Source organism: Rhamphochromis longiceps, linkage group LG23, assembly GCF_057381845.1.
Source record: "Rhamphochromis longiceps isolate RC_006_pf linkage group LG23, R_longiceps_female_GT1.1, whole genome shotgun sequence".
In the NCBI taxonomy this organism is placed as follows: domain Eukaryota; kingdom Metazoa; phylum Chordata; class Actinopteri; order Cichliformes; family Cichlidae; genus Rhamphochromis; species Rhamphochromis longiceps.
Window position 1 is genome coordinate 33096393 of NC_140578.1, and position 15235 is coordinate 33111627.

The 15235-nt window shown below is 40.8% G+C and overlaps 1 protein-coding gene across 3 annotated transcripts in view; it reads left to right on the forward strand.

The window, feature by feature from the left end:
- Nucleotides 1-15235, forward strand: part of LOC146642400 (beta-1,3-galactosyltransferase 1-like) — a 195980-nt gene that overhangs the window by 129503 nt on the left and 51242 nt on the right. For 2 of the 3 annotated variants that reach the window (XM_085398214.1, XM_085398215.1), the window contains exon 3: nucleotides 7701-7834. The gene's annotated coding sequence lies outside the window, so the exon portion shown is untranslated. Of the gene's footprint in view, nucleotides 1-7700; nucleotides 7835-9042; nucleotides 10095-15235 lie in introns of those variants that run through there. The other variant, XR_014909595.1, reaches the window with a different exon arrangement.

Genomic DNA, 15235 nt, shown 5'->3' on the forward strand with positions numbered 1-15235 from the left:
CGCGATGTCGCACTTGTTAATGTTCAGGGTGATGCCAGCTTTTTGGATCCTGCCCAGCACAGCGTGTAGGCGAGAGTCATGCTCCTCCTGCGTTCTGCCCCAGACCAGCACGTCGTCCATGTGGCAAACCACCCCTTCCATACCATCTGTGACCTCTGTGACCATCCTGTTCTGGAAATGCTCCGGTGCTGAAGCAATCCCGAAGGGCAGTCTCTTGAAGTAATAGCGCCCAAACGGTGTGATGAAAGTGGTGTATTTGGCTGAGTTTTCCATCAGAGGTATCTGCCAAAACCCCATGTTAGCGTCCAGCTTGCTGAATATGCTGGCACCAGCCAATCTGCCCAATGTTTCCTCCACCGATGGCAGTATGTACTTCTCTCGACACACAGACTCATTGAGGTGTGTAAGGTCGACACATATGCATACATCTTCTGTCTTCTTCGGTACCACCACCATGCCTGAGCACCAATCAGTTGGCTCCTCAATCCTGCTGATCACCCCTAGTTCTTCCATACGGGCCAGCTCCTGCTTAACTTTGTCCATCAGAGGCAACGGGATTCTCCGTGGCGTCTTCAAGGAAAAAGGTTGAGCTCCAGGTTTCAGTTTGATGTCGTACGGCTGACGTACTTCACCGAGACCACTGCACAGCTTTGGGTAGCACTTTTTAAGCGTCTCTATAGTTATGCTCTCCAGACGAGCCACAAGCTCCAGCTTGCTAATAGCAGGTCTCCCCAGCAAAGCAGTGTGCAGGTGTCTGATGACAAAGACATCCTCAAGTATTTCTTTGTCTCCCTTCCTCAGTGCAAGCTCACTGACACCAACGACATCCAAGCGACTCCTCCCGGGACCCAGCAGAGCCTTGGTTGATTTGTGGAGACTGGGGAGGTGGTTGTGTCTGTAGAGCTCCTTAAACACCTTAAGGGGTAGGACTGTCACATCGGCTCCTGTATCAATTTTAAATGACACGTTTTTGTTGTTTATGCTTAAGTCGACAGTCCACGGCTCACCCTCACACTTAACACTGCCCAGGAACAAACCATGTTCATCCTCTTCAACCTCATGCACTGTTTTTGGTGCCCTGCATACACGCCTGTAATGTCCTTTTTTTCCACATGCATGGCATTTCACTTCATTCGCTGGACAATCCTGCTTTGAATGGGATGGAGCGCCACCACATTTCTGACAGGTTGGCCCTTTTCTGCCGTCTTCTCGGAATCCACGTGTTTTAGCTTGACGACTATCAGTCTGGAGCAGTTTGGTTCTAACAGGCTTACGACTGATTTTATGCACTCTATCTACTGACTTAGCATCGCTAGCCTCACCTCTAGAGTCACCTCGCAAGGAGGATTGTTGTCGCTTTACCTCTTCACTTTGCCTCGCCATGTTGATAGCCCTCTGCAAAGTCAAATCTGGGTCAAGCTGCATGCGTTCTGACAGTCGTTTGTCCGTGAGACCGACAACGAGCCTATCACGTATCAGCTCATCGTGTAGCACTCCATAGTTGCAATGTTCTGCTAGCGCATACAGTGCTGTCACAAAAGCATCCACTGTCTCATTGTCTCCCTGTCGGCGCATATTGAATTTGGCACGCTCATAGATCACATTTTTCTTCACAATGAAAAAAGCCTGGAAACCATCACGTACCCCCTCGTACGTTGTCCTTTGCTCCGCTGTTAAACTCAGACCGCGAAGCACATCGTCCGCCTCATCTCCCATGCAGTAAATCAACGTGTTGACTTGGTTTTCCTCCGAGCTGACGTTCAAATTACTGGCGAGACGGAATCTCTCGAACCTCCGTATCCATTTGGACCACTCCAAACCTGTGTCGAGCTCCGCCAGACACAGGTTCGTTCAGTCGAGGTTATATGGATCAGTACAGGACTTCTGACACCATGTCGTGTTATTCAATTATACGCGGGTCCACTGTACGATTCATAACCACACTTTATTTTCTTGTTCTTGCTCTGCCCCACATAACATAACATTCTCTACAGAAACACACCGGTCTCGCCCTCTAGCTGCCATCAGCCTAACTACACTGACCGGCTGCATTAACATCTACTGTACAATGCAATTACACCACAAGTCCCACTGAATGTACACTGCTAGACCTCCACCTTTTCTAGAGCACTTCTGGAGTTCCCATTAACATCAGTGCCTGGCAGTTGTGTATTGTGTTTATTGGATTCATTATGCAGCTGCAGTGCAGAGTCTGGGACAAATGTCCAAATTAGATTTTATCCCAGCAGCTTCTGTACATTATGAACTCTTAACAGCAGTCACGCAGCGTGCTCCTGCTTGAGGGGAAAAGCATTTTCAAGAGTTCAAAGGTCAGAACGATCTTTAAACTCCATTTAAGGATTCCAGTGGTTTTGCCACAGTGAGAAACAGCTATTCCATGTCTGTCATTTTGTGGTACTTTGAGCTCAGCTTTGCATTTTGCAAAAACACTGAAAAGCAAATCAGATGCTCTAATGTGGTGATTAGCCAGTGCCGCTGAACACAGTACTCAGTTTGACCTGAATTTGGGTCCTGGTGAGTACTCCTGTGGGGAAATAAATGACTCCTCAGCTTTTTTCACTGATTTGTTACAGATCAAGGCAGAAAATAAGCTCATTGCTCAATCACAAACAATTCACAGGCAAAGCAAGGGTATCCTTTTAGTTAATATAAAATGATGAAGAACTTTTACACATGGCAGCCAAGATATCAACTTTTTCAAGTTCTGTGATTGTGGCCATTTTTGCTTATTTTCCCCCATGAAAAGTATCTAAAAATGTTTTTTACGAGGTGTCACGAGGTGTCACTACTCTCTTTCTGTTTGACCTTATACCATCAGTAAAACTTTTTATGTCAAATACCCTAATGGTTTTCAAGGGCAGTTCTACAGTGAGGTAAATTGTCGGTCCAAACAACAATAACTAACTTCCCGCTGTTTTCACAACACCAGCATTCACTGCCTTTTTCACATAGCATATACGTATATTTATATTAGTCGAATACTGTAAGTTACTATACATGCCTTACCCTCTCCACCAGCCTCTCCTCGCTTCACAGTGTGAAAACCTTTTCAGTTTGTTTTGATTGTTGCCTTCACATTCATGTTTAAGTGCCTGTGTGAAGGTGTAACATGCAAGACATCCCAGACGGCAGCTAGAGTTGTTTTTTTGTGTGTTTTTTCCTTTCGAATATCATACCTAGAGGTCTCCAGTTCAACCTTTGGTGATGAGTCTTTGATGAAAAATAGAGGAGTTAGCAGTCAATGATACATCCTGCCTGCAGTTCTGAGGAAAACTCTGTCAGCTCATGAATACTTCAAACTAAATCATCCCTATAGACATTTTAAAGAACAACATTTGTAGAGCTGTCATTTCAGTGACTGCTTTATTACTGTTGTTTTTAAACGAACTACATTTTCATGTTTGTATACCTAATTTTGTTCAATACATTATAGTAATGCTGTTTACATTTTGTGTACTTCCACCCATTTATCGCCTATATGAGTATTTTTTTCTAGTTTATTTCATACTCGCTGTCTGCATGTATTTATATGGCCTGCTCTCGCCTTTGTATTCTATTTCTTCGCTCTGTCTTGTTACTGTTTGTGGCTCCATTGACCCCGTTCCAGGGCGATCATTAAAGTTTCATCTTATCTTACATCTAAAGGCCAAGAAGGATAGAAGAAAAAAGCCATCTGAACTGAGAAATGATGGTGGATATCAGAAGTGTTAATCACAGTCTACATCTCGTCCTGTTGTCCCTGTGTGCACCATCTGACACGGCAGGCGAGCTTAAGCCAGTCTCCATTTATATTGAAAACTTGATGGAACAGTGAAATCAGGGCACAGTGATGGAAATTCTGGCCTCTATGTGAGAGATGTCTTCTTCTGTCTATTTTAGTTGACCTATCAGTTAGGTAGAAGTTTTAAGAATTTGACCCTTTATTTCTCTGTCCTTAAACCTACAGTACAGAACAGAGAAAAAATCTGACCTTAGCCATCAGTAAAACTCTGCCTTCATGTTTTATTTCATATGAATTAATAGCTTTCGAGACCTGAAAACATCTGGTAAACTACTATGTTTTTCTTGTCCAAATACTTCTCACTCACCATTTGATCCTAGGCGAAAAGGTTTGATCTTTTTTGTCTTATCAAACAAAAACGTGCACAATTCTTATTTATAAAGTTTTACTTCAAAGAATGCCCAATTTCCTCTTCTCCCTTGGTACATTTAAATATAGTACTTACAATGTCAGGTCACAGGACATTTTAGCACAAGTTGCACCTCTTAATAACGCTGAACTTAGCCAAACTAGGTTAAAAAAAACTGCTTTATACAAATAAAATGAACTGAATGAAAAATAGAAACTACATTCTCTCTTTTTTAATCAGAATATTTTAAAGGTTATATTTGCAATATACCTGCAGTATGTATTTGTGTTTTGTTTTATGTCTGTCTAGTCTCAGATTGTATGTTTTCTGTTCACAAAGCAATCCCCATCTCAATGAGATTTCATTTTTAAATAAAGAATTTTAAATGTAATAATAATTTGCCAAAGGCCAATAAAGTGAATGCCATTTCAGCCCCTTTTAACATGCACTCTTTTTCATTTCCCTATTAAAATATGAACTGAATATGACTATTTTAATAGAACAATCTCATGTCTTTGCCCCTTCAGTTGCTCACCTCACTAAAAGATATGACTGTTTTGGAAAATGTCCTAAACAGTGAAAACATAAGGGGGAAAAACTGCAAACGGTGAAGGAGAGGAAGCCTCTAAGACATTAAAATGGGATCCAAACACAGACTCACAGTTTATAAACTATATTTTGATAATTATGTGATATGATTAAAAAGTGGTGGGTGTGTCCCCATAGACCATAATTACCCAAATATTAAGGTAACTATCAAAAAATAGTCAACTGACTAACCTGCATTAGGTTCCATTCATTGTAGGGTCAAATCTCACACATAAAGTGGCCGATGTCTGAATCACTAACAAACTGGGGAAGCAGCATGTTTCACACTGCCCCTGCCAGTCTAATAGCAGCAGTAGCTCCTCCAAGTTTCATGAAATTAGGTGGTATTATCAATATTAGTTTAGTTTAATCATTTTTAAGACTTGATTGACTAATAGCATATTTTTTTTGGGGGGGGGGGGGAGGGGGGGGGGTTCAAGAGATTTAAGAGATCCTTCATCTGATGTTTCACTTAGGACCTTTAATTTTACACGTTACCAACAAGTTTAATAAAATTCAGCTTGAAAGTTTTTATGCTATCCTGCTTGAGTCAGATAAAATGGAAAGATGACATTGAAATCTTACTAATGTCTCGGTTCTGACTTTCCCTGAATTGAAGCATTATGAGTTCTTCCTTTAAACATATGGCTTGTTTTGATCTTTTAAACATCATACATTTTTTCTTATCACATTCACAATTTCTGCTGTGTTGCTAGGCAACTTCTACCTAATTAAGAGCGGGTTTAAAAGGCGCAGCCATGAGTTTGAGCTTGGGCAAGTTTTTAAACTAAGAGAGACATTTTATTGACTGTTGTAGTGAAAATAAGGCGCTCTCGTTAAATTGTCTTTAGTCCTGTTATTCTTTGTAAACATAAACTTATTTTTGCTCGTGTTTTTTGGCTTTTTGGCTTTAAGACTTAAAGGTCTGTATCTGAGGCTTAGCTGTTGCTGCCTTGACCAACAGTAAAATAATACAACATACATACAGTGGGGCAAAAAAGTATTTAGTCAGCCACCGATTGTGCAAGTTCCCCCACCTAAAATGATGACAGAGGTCAGTAATTTGCACCAGAGGTACACTTCAACTGTGAGAGACAGAATGTGAAAAAAAAATCCATGAATCCACATGGTAGGATTTGTAAAGAATTTATACGTAAATCAGGGTGGAAAATAAGTATTTGGTCAATAACAAAAATACAACTCAATACTTTGTAACATAACCTTTGTTGGCAATAACAGAGGTCAAACGTTTACTATAGGTCTTTACCAGGTTTGCACACACAGTAGCTGGTATTTTGGCCCATTCTTCCATGCAGATCTTCTCGAGAGCAGTGATGTTTTGGGGCTGTTGCCGAGCAACACGGACTTTCAACTCCCGCCACAGATTTTCTATGGGGTTGAGGTCTGGAGACTGGCTAGGCCACTCCAGGACTTTCAAATGCTTCTTACGGAGCCACTCCTTTGTTGCCCAGGCGGTGTGTTTTGGATCATTGTCATGTTGGAAGACCCAGCCTCGTTTCATCTTCAAAGTTCTCACTGATGGAAGGAGGTTTTGGCTCAAAATCTCACGATACATGGCCCCATTCATTCTGTCCTTAACACGGATCAGTCGTCCTGTCCCCTTGACAGAAAAACAGCCCCATAGCATGATGTTTCCACCCCCATGCGTCACAGTAGGTATGGTGTTCTTGGGATGCAACTCAGTATTCTTCTTCCTCCAAACACGACGAGTTGAGTTTATACCAAAAAGTTCTACTTTGGTTTCATCTGACCACATGACATTCTCCCAATCCTCTGCTGTATCATCCATGTGCTCTCTGGCAAACTTCAGACAGGCCTGGACATGCACTGGCTTCAGCAGCGGAACACGTCTGGCACTGCGGGATTTGATTCCCTGCCATTGTAGTGTGTTACTGATGGTGACCTTTGTTACTTTGGTCCCAGCTCTCTGCAGGTCATTCACCAGGTCCCCCCGTGTGGTTCTGGGATCTTTGCTCACCGTTCTCATGATAATTTTGACCCCACGGGATGAGATCTTGCATGAAGCCCCAGATCGAGGGAGATTATCAGTGGTCTTGTATGTCTTCCATTTTCTGATGATTGCTCCCACAGTTGATTTTTTCACACCAAGCTGCTTGCCTATTGTAGATTCACTCTTCCCAGTCTGGTGCAGGTCTACAATACTTTACCTGGTGTCCTTCGAAAGCTCTTTGGTCTTGGCCATGGCGGCGTTTGGAGTCTGACTGTTTGAGGCTGTGGACAGGTGTCTTTTATACAGACGATGAGTTCAAACAGGTGCCATTCATACAGGTAACGAGTGGGGGACAGAAAAGCTTCTTACAGAAGACGTTACAGGTCTGTGAGAGCCAGAGATTTTCCTTGTTTGAGGTGACCAAATACTTATTTTCCACCCTAATTTACGAATAAATTCTTTACAAATCCTACCATGTGAATTCATGGATTTTTTTTTCACATTCTGTCTCTCACAGTTGAAGTGTACCTCTGGTGCAAATTACTGACCTCTGTCATCATTTTAAGTGGGGGAACTTGCACAATCGGTGGCTGACTAAATACTTTTTTGCCCCACTGTATGACATTAAACAGCAAACATCGCATTTTCTCTCCCACGCTGCTTTGTACAAATCACATAGATTTGTTTAACATAAACATTTCATCTTTAGTTAAGAGTGGAAAATCCTGAAAAACAGGTAACAGTAAATGTAAAGATACATAATGAACTGAACAATGTTTTAATGCCGATTAATAACATCAAACGCAAACACTGGAAATAACAGCAGTGAACATTTTCAGTTAAAACATTACTTAGACAGCTCTGAGAAACTGGGAACCACAGAGAAACAAAATTATGCAGTTTTCATCAATGTGACATGCAGAGGTCTTAAGCACCACTGGGTGATCTGTGTCAGTCTTTTTCCTAATTGATATTTTAATATTTCACAGGTGAACCACATCCTGTACCATGGAGCCTGTACTATGAAGCAACATCAACTTACCCTGTGTCCTGTTATCTGTCTTCACTATACTTAATAAGAGCAATCACACTGAGTGGTGGCACAACGTTCTTTATCAACTCGGTAAGTCCTATTTTTTTTTTCTATGTATCCGTTAAGGGTTCCCGGGCTAGGCCAGAACTGCATGATGCCCAGCATCTAGACTAAGGATGAAAATTGTGGTCCAGCTGACAGGAGCCACCCAACCAAGAGCATTTGAGGAGACGCTTGCAGATGTGAATACTGCCCTATGCAACATCCCCACTGCCAGTTTCACTCACTGAAACCAATGAGCTCGTATATGCTACTGCAACAGAGGAAAACCCCCATGGGGAAGAATGCTGGAGGCTAACTCAGGTGCAGAAATACGTCATAAGAAACAGGAAAAGAGGTACAACGAGATGTCCATAACTGAGGCTCAAGAAACTGCTAAGAAAAGACTCAGAGCTCTGGCTACTGGGCTAAAGAGAAATATCAGAGAGGCAGAAGCCAAGGCAATAAATGTGTTCTCTGAAGAACCATCCTTGGTTTACAAGTGAATAAAAGCAGAAGGAGATAGCTGAAACTGGGGAAAGCTGGAAAAACATCTAGGAGAGTGAGATGAAGAGCATGAACCAGTCAACATCACAAAGGCAGACATCTAACCAGTCTCTGGAATGAAGAGATGAACAGCACCATCACCAAACATGACCTACATCTACTGTACCTATTTTTGTCTTTTTTTGGATTTAACATGAACTGGTGTTTGCTCTAATCATAATTTCCCTAAGGGTACCTCCCCAAGGCATTAATAAAGTTTGATTCTATTCTTCTATTCTATTCCTAAAGGAATAACAATTGTAATCATGACGGATCTTTCCAACCGCAATTACCTCTCTCACCACAACATGGAAACTCCTCTTAGACATTACATCAACCACCTGAGCAGGAACATAAGACAATACAACATCAGAGGTCTGTGTAACAAGAGTGCAGTCCTAGGAACAGTTAAGATATTGTGCAGAACCCTCAGAGTCCACGGCCTCTAATCGAGGTTGAGTTTAAGGAGCACACATGCCACCTCCAGGGAGTGGGACTTTTTTGTATATATATGAGCAGTACAAATCCAAGTTTTAAAAATCCCCACCACTACATGGATGAATTGTACAATTTAAAAAGTATTTAAAAAGTATTGAAATATTAAAAAGTAGTATTAAAAAAGTATAACACTAATCCATTTATTTAATGAATTCTTTGGCTGTATTGTTAAGACAGTAGCGTTATTCTTGTGACTGCAAAACTCTTGTTCACAGTGGAGGAGATTAAAGAACAGGAAAACAGAATTTGAACTGAGGAGGCTCTGGTCAGCAAGGACATGGCTTTGCTGTTGTAGAATTACTATATGAAAGAAATGCGCCCTGCGACAGACTGGCGACCGGCTGCGACCGACAGCTGGGATAGCCAGAAGAGAATGGATGGATGGATGTCACTCATGCTCAGCTATATGCCCTCTTACTATCCACAAACTGGGATCTTTGATAGACTGTAACACTAATTTCCAGAGAAGTGTTTGATCAGTAATCAGTGGTTTCTTAGATCTTGAACATAATCTACCCTGAAGCAGAAAAAAAGCTACATTGATGTTGTTTCTGTGAACAGCCATAGTGATCAGTTACAGCAGTGGTGGTGGGTAACACTGTGTTCAGATATTCAACGTCACAAGGCACTGTAATTGTATCTACATTTCCCATATCTGTGTGGCTAATGTAGGCTTTCGACACATTACGACACTATTGCATGTATACAAATGTTGATTGCTGGAGTGTGTGATTGTGATGACCTGACTCTGTCCAGATACCAATTGAGGCTGAATTAAAAGACATCATCATGCGTTGTCTCAGAGGTACCATTCGATGCGTAGCCCGGGTCATCAAAATGTCCCTGTCTGTAAATTTCTCAATCCTTAGTATCAGCACTACAAGTCTTAATGAAACACCTGCTATCATGACATAATAACACCATCTGGGTATTATAGAAACAGTGAGAATTGGAGATGAAAAACAACAGATGATATTTAGGAAATTGAGAATACAGTGTAAAGAGAGACATATGAATGAGAAGCTTTGTAATTAAACAAGAGACTACAAATAATTCCTCAGCATGTACAACAGAAAATCTTTATTCATGCCATTCCCATTCCTGCCAAAATCTTTAGCCTTGGATATATGTGTGTATTTCTCAAACAGTGTGTGTGCTGGATTTATATCCACAGTTGCTCCCTCCACTGTGAGACCTGATCCTGTCCTTACGAGAAGCTATTGGACTGGTTGTACTGAGAGATATTGAGTGTCTGCTGCTCTTCTCACTTACTCATCAGAATGAACTGTGATTTCACTTCTATGTGACTGTGTAAAATGCAGAGGTATCTATATCTTGCATTATCTAATCCTAAATGTTTCTTATACGCTCTTATATAAATAATTTAAAAAATGCAGTGTCTTGTTACAGTTATATATCTTTTTCTTGTCTGTTTGTCGTGCCCGCATGGCAGTAGGAAGATACATCACTGCAAGCTGCTTTCTCATATGTATCAGCAGATACATGGCTCATAAAATTCACAACACAGGGGATGATACAAATGTGCACTGTAGCTGTGTTGACTTTAAACAGATAGCAGATCCTTCACTCGTGGCTGTAAAAGCTGACAGTGAACTACATCTTCCTGTACTGAAGTATGAGTGATGTGAGTGACAAAAGTTCTCGCACTGCTGTCACGTGTCCAGTTTTCTGTTTCATAAGGAATGTCATGGTTACAGGTGTGTAAATATGTTTGTTTGTTCCCCGTCTCCCGCGTGGAGCCCGGGGGCTTGCTAGTAGAGATAAAACCAAAACAGGTTAACTGATAAAAAATGCCCCCAAAGGCATCAACAGCACAGATATAGCGGAAACTATCCACAGAGCAAAAAACTATTTCTGCTGTTGCGTTGTGGTAATTTGACATTTTAAATACTTTTTAAATCAGACAAAATTCAATCTTCACAATTCCAATTTTTTTTGAATGAATTGAACTGAACTGAATAAAAGAAAAAAAACAAGCTGTGTGCAAGCACTTGGGTGACAGTGGGGAGGAAAAACTTCATTTTGTCAATGCGCTTCATTTTCTTTTTGGGTTTTTTCTTTTTCTTTGCTTCCCCACTTTTGCTTGTTTCTCTGCTATTGGCTCCTGTCCTGTCTTATTTTGGTCCTGAGGATTTTCTAATTCAGTAATGCTGGCCTCTGTTTCTTGTTTTTTCCTTGTCTCTTGCAGAGACTGCAAAGTCTCCCGCAGTACGATCTTTTCTACGTCTGTTTCTCTGTGATGTTTGCGTTCTCCTATTTTTGCTTCTCTACGATTTCCAGGTAGGAAGCTTTGGTCTTTTCCAGCTCTTGTTTCAAGTTCTGTGTCTTCAAATCCTTTTTTCACGCAGGGCCTCAGTGGCGCAGAGTTTGGCTTTGAGCTCTGCGATCTCACAGCGGATTCTCTCTTCTTGTTCTTTGCGTTTTGCAGCTTCCTCTTCCTGATGTTTTTGAGTTTTGAGAATTGTTCGATCTCTTCATGCTGCTTCTTAGTTGTTTTCAGCTCTGTGGAGTCTGTGTGTGGAGCTTCTGCTGTTTGTGTTGAGGTCTCCAGACTCAGCTCTGCAGTGGTGTTAGCTGTCTTGCTGTATTCAACAGAAGCTTCAGTCACCTCAGGGGTGAAGTTCTCCTCAGTGTTAGACTCGGGTCTGCTCCTACGAGCCTCTCCCAGCTGTTCTTGAAGCTCTTGAATGGCTTTTTGTAAATTTCCTCTGCAGTACTTCAACTGCAGGTGAAGCCAGTGGTTCTGGGTCTTGTACTTTGTGGTTTGCAGATACCATTTTGCAGTGATTTTCATCACAGCAATCTCCTCTCTCATGTTATATGGAGGTCTGCTATCATTGGGTATAAAATGTGGATTTGGCTGATGTCTGAAAGATTCTTTGTCGTAATTATTTCCATCCTAATGAAAATAAGAGATTGTTTGAAAGTTTTAAGTTTAACACTTCCCAGTTGGGATATTTGGTTATTGTGTTGTATCAAACTGGAAGTCTGGACTGGGAAACGTTTTCATGGGCATCCACTCTGGACAAAAATGAGACTAGTCATTAAAAATTAGAAATTACTTAAAACATTTATTTACAACATCATGGATTTGTGTATTTCTGACACCGACTTCATTGGTGTGTCTAGTTTTTGTTCTTTTTTTGTCTGTCTGGTTTCTCTGTTTCTCTGTCCTCATTCTGTCTTGCTAGTCTTGTCTCCCGTTCCCTGTATTCAGTCAGTCTGAGTCTGTGTGTTTTCCATGTTTTCCTGTGACTGGCCTCTGTTTGTTTCCTGCTTTATTCTGATAGTCATTTGTCCTGTGTGCGTCATGTTCAGTTTTGTTTTGCCTGTCTCATCAGGTGCATAATGTTCAGAGAGGGTGGTTAAATTCCCTCAGAAGAATGATGGTCTGTGATCTTTTAAAGGAATCTTATTTATGTTTTCGACTCCATATTTTTTCTTAGGCTCTATTAGAGTACCAAATTAACCCCAACTTCTTATACTGGGCCTTGGTGCAGCTTAGTTCATCCACTATCTAACACAAAATAGTAATGACCCCTTTAAATGGAAGGAACTTCCCTCCGTTTTAGGTAATTCAAGTGGTCTAAAGATGGGGCATTATAAATGAAAACTGATGTAAGCTGATGTTTTCTGATATACGTCCAATTTTCAGTGAATGAATTTTTGCACAGACGTATTTTGACTGTGAAAGACTGCAAAAATGTGCCTTTGCAATAATGAACTATTCCTTTGATTTTTTTTTTCAGAAGTAGGTCTTTGTTTGTTTTATTTTAGTCTGGTCTAACTACATCAACAATATGAATTAAAATACCAGCTCTTCTGTTCATCAAGAGTCAGTCAAGCTTAAGTAACCAGCAGAAAGGTCTTCTTCACAACCATTATGATTCTCGCCATCTAATAGGTCACCCCTTGATTAAATGTAATTACAATGAGCAATGTTTCAAATAGCAATTAATTAGCCTAATTAAACCAATGGAAAGATGATCGCTACGCTCTTAAAACTGACTATGGGTGCTTTAATTGGTGATTTAATGCACACTGCAATGCAGGCCTGGTCACTGAATGGTAAAAATTACATTTCCATATTATTGCGTATTGACTGCTGTAATTCTTGTCAGAGTACAGTGCGGAGAAACAGTCTACTCTAAAATTTGTCGCACTGTAACGTATTTCATAACCTTTTTTCATGTCAGCCTCAGCTAATTTAGTTTGTCTATGTACTTGTACAGTATATACTGAGTCTGTATAATCCCATATAACATTTTCTATGCTATAATGTATGTTGTATTACATAGTCCATAATTTCCGATTATGCACTGTGCCCCTGGCAGTAGAGAACTGTTCGCGTTTTGCATGTTAAGGCAAAAATAACTAATAATAATAATAATAATTCAATTCAATTCAATTTTATTTATATAGCGCCAAATCACAACATAAGTCGCCTCAAGGCGCTTCATAGATACAGAGAAAAACCCAACAATCATATGACCCCCTATGAGCAAGCACTTTGGCAAGAGTGGGAAGGAAAAACTCCCTTTTAACAGGAAGAAACCTCCGGCAGAACCAGGCTCAGGGAGGGGCGGGGCCATCTGCTGCGACCGGTTGGGGTGAGAGAAGGAAGACAGGATAAAAGACATGCTGTGGAAGAGAGACAGAGGTTAATAACAGATATGATTCAATGCAGAGAGGTCTGTTAATACATAGTGAGTGAGAAAGGTGACTGGAAAGGAAAAACTCAATGCATCATGGGAATCCCCCGGCAGCCTATGTCTATTGCAGCATAACTAAGGGAGGATTCAGGGTCACCTGGTCCAGCCCTAACTATATGCTTTAGCAAAAAGGAAAGTTTTAAGCCTAATCTTGAAAGTAGAGATAGTGTCTGTCTCCTGAATCCAAACTGGAAGCTGGTTCCACAGAAGAGGGGCCTGAAAACTGAAGGCTCTGCCTCCCATTCTACTTTTAAATACTCTAGGAACAACAAGTAGGCCTGCAGAGCGAGAGCGAAGTGCTCTAATAGGGTGATATGGTACTACAAGGTCATTAAGATAAGATGGGGCCTGATTATTTAAGACCTTGTATGTGAGAAGCAGGATTTTGAATTCAATTCTGGATTTAACAGGAAGCCAATGAAGGGAAGCCAAAACAGGAGAAATATGTTCTCTCTTTCTAGTCCCTGTCAGTACTCTTGCTGCAGCATTTTGGATTAGCTGAAGGCTTTTCAGTGAGTTTTTTGGACATCCTGATAATAATGAATTACAGTAGTCCAGCCTGGAAGTAATAAATGCATGAACTAGTTTTTCAGCGTCACTCTGAGACAGGATATTTCTAATTTTAGAGATGTTGCGCAAATGGAAGAACGCAGTCTTACATATTTGTTTAATATGTGCATTGAAGGACATGTCCTGGTCAAAAATGACTCCAAGGTTCCTCACAGCGTTACTGGAGGCCAAGGTAATGCCATCCAGAGTAAGAATCTGGTTAGATACCATATTTCTAGGCTTTTCAGGGCCGAGTACAATAACCTCAGTTTTATCTGAATTAAGAAGCAGAAAGTTAGCGGCCATCCAGGTCTTTATGTCTTTAAGACATTCCTGCAGTTTAACTAATTGGTGTCTGTTATCTGGCTTCATGGACAGATAGAGCTGGGTGTCATCTGCATAGCAGTGAAAATGTATGCTATGTCTTCTAATGATACTGCCTATATAATGTAAACAGAATTGGTCCTAGCACTGAACCCTGTGGAACTCCATAATTAACCTCAGTGTGTGAAGAGGACTCTCCATTTACATGAACAAATTGGAGTCTATTAGATAGATATGATACAAACCACTGGAGTGCAGTACCTGTAATACCTACAGCATGTTCTAATCGCTCTAATAGGATATTATGGTCGACAGTATCGAATGCTGCACTAAGGTCTAGCAGGACAAGCACAGAGATGAGTCCACTGTCAGAGGCCATAAGAAGATCATTTGTAACCTTCACTAAAGCTGTTTCTGTGCTGTGATGAGCTCTGAAACCTGACTGAAACTCTTCAAATAAACCATTCCTCTGCAGATGATCTGTTAGCTGTTTGACAACTACTCTTTCAAGGATTTTTGATATGAAAGGAAGGTTGGAGATTGGCCTATAATTAGCTAAGACTGCTGGGTCTAGAGATGGCTTTTTGAGTAAAGGTTTAACTTCAGCTAGCTTGAAGGCCTGTGGTACATAGCCGATTATTAGAGATAGGTTGATCATATTTAAGATCGAAGAATTAATTAATGGCAGGACTTCTTTGAGCAGTTTTGTAGGAATGGGGTCTAAAAGACACGTTGATGGTTTGGAGGAAGTAATTATTGAAGTTAACTCAGAAAGATCAATTAGAGAAAAAGAGTCTAACTT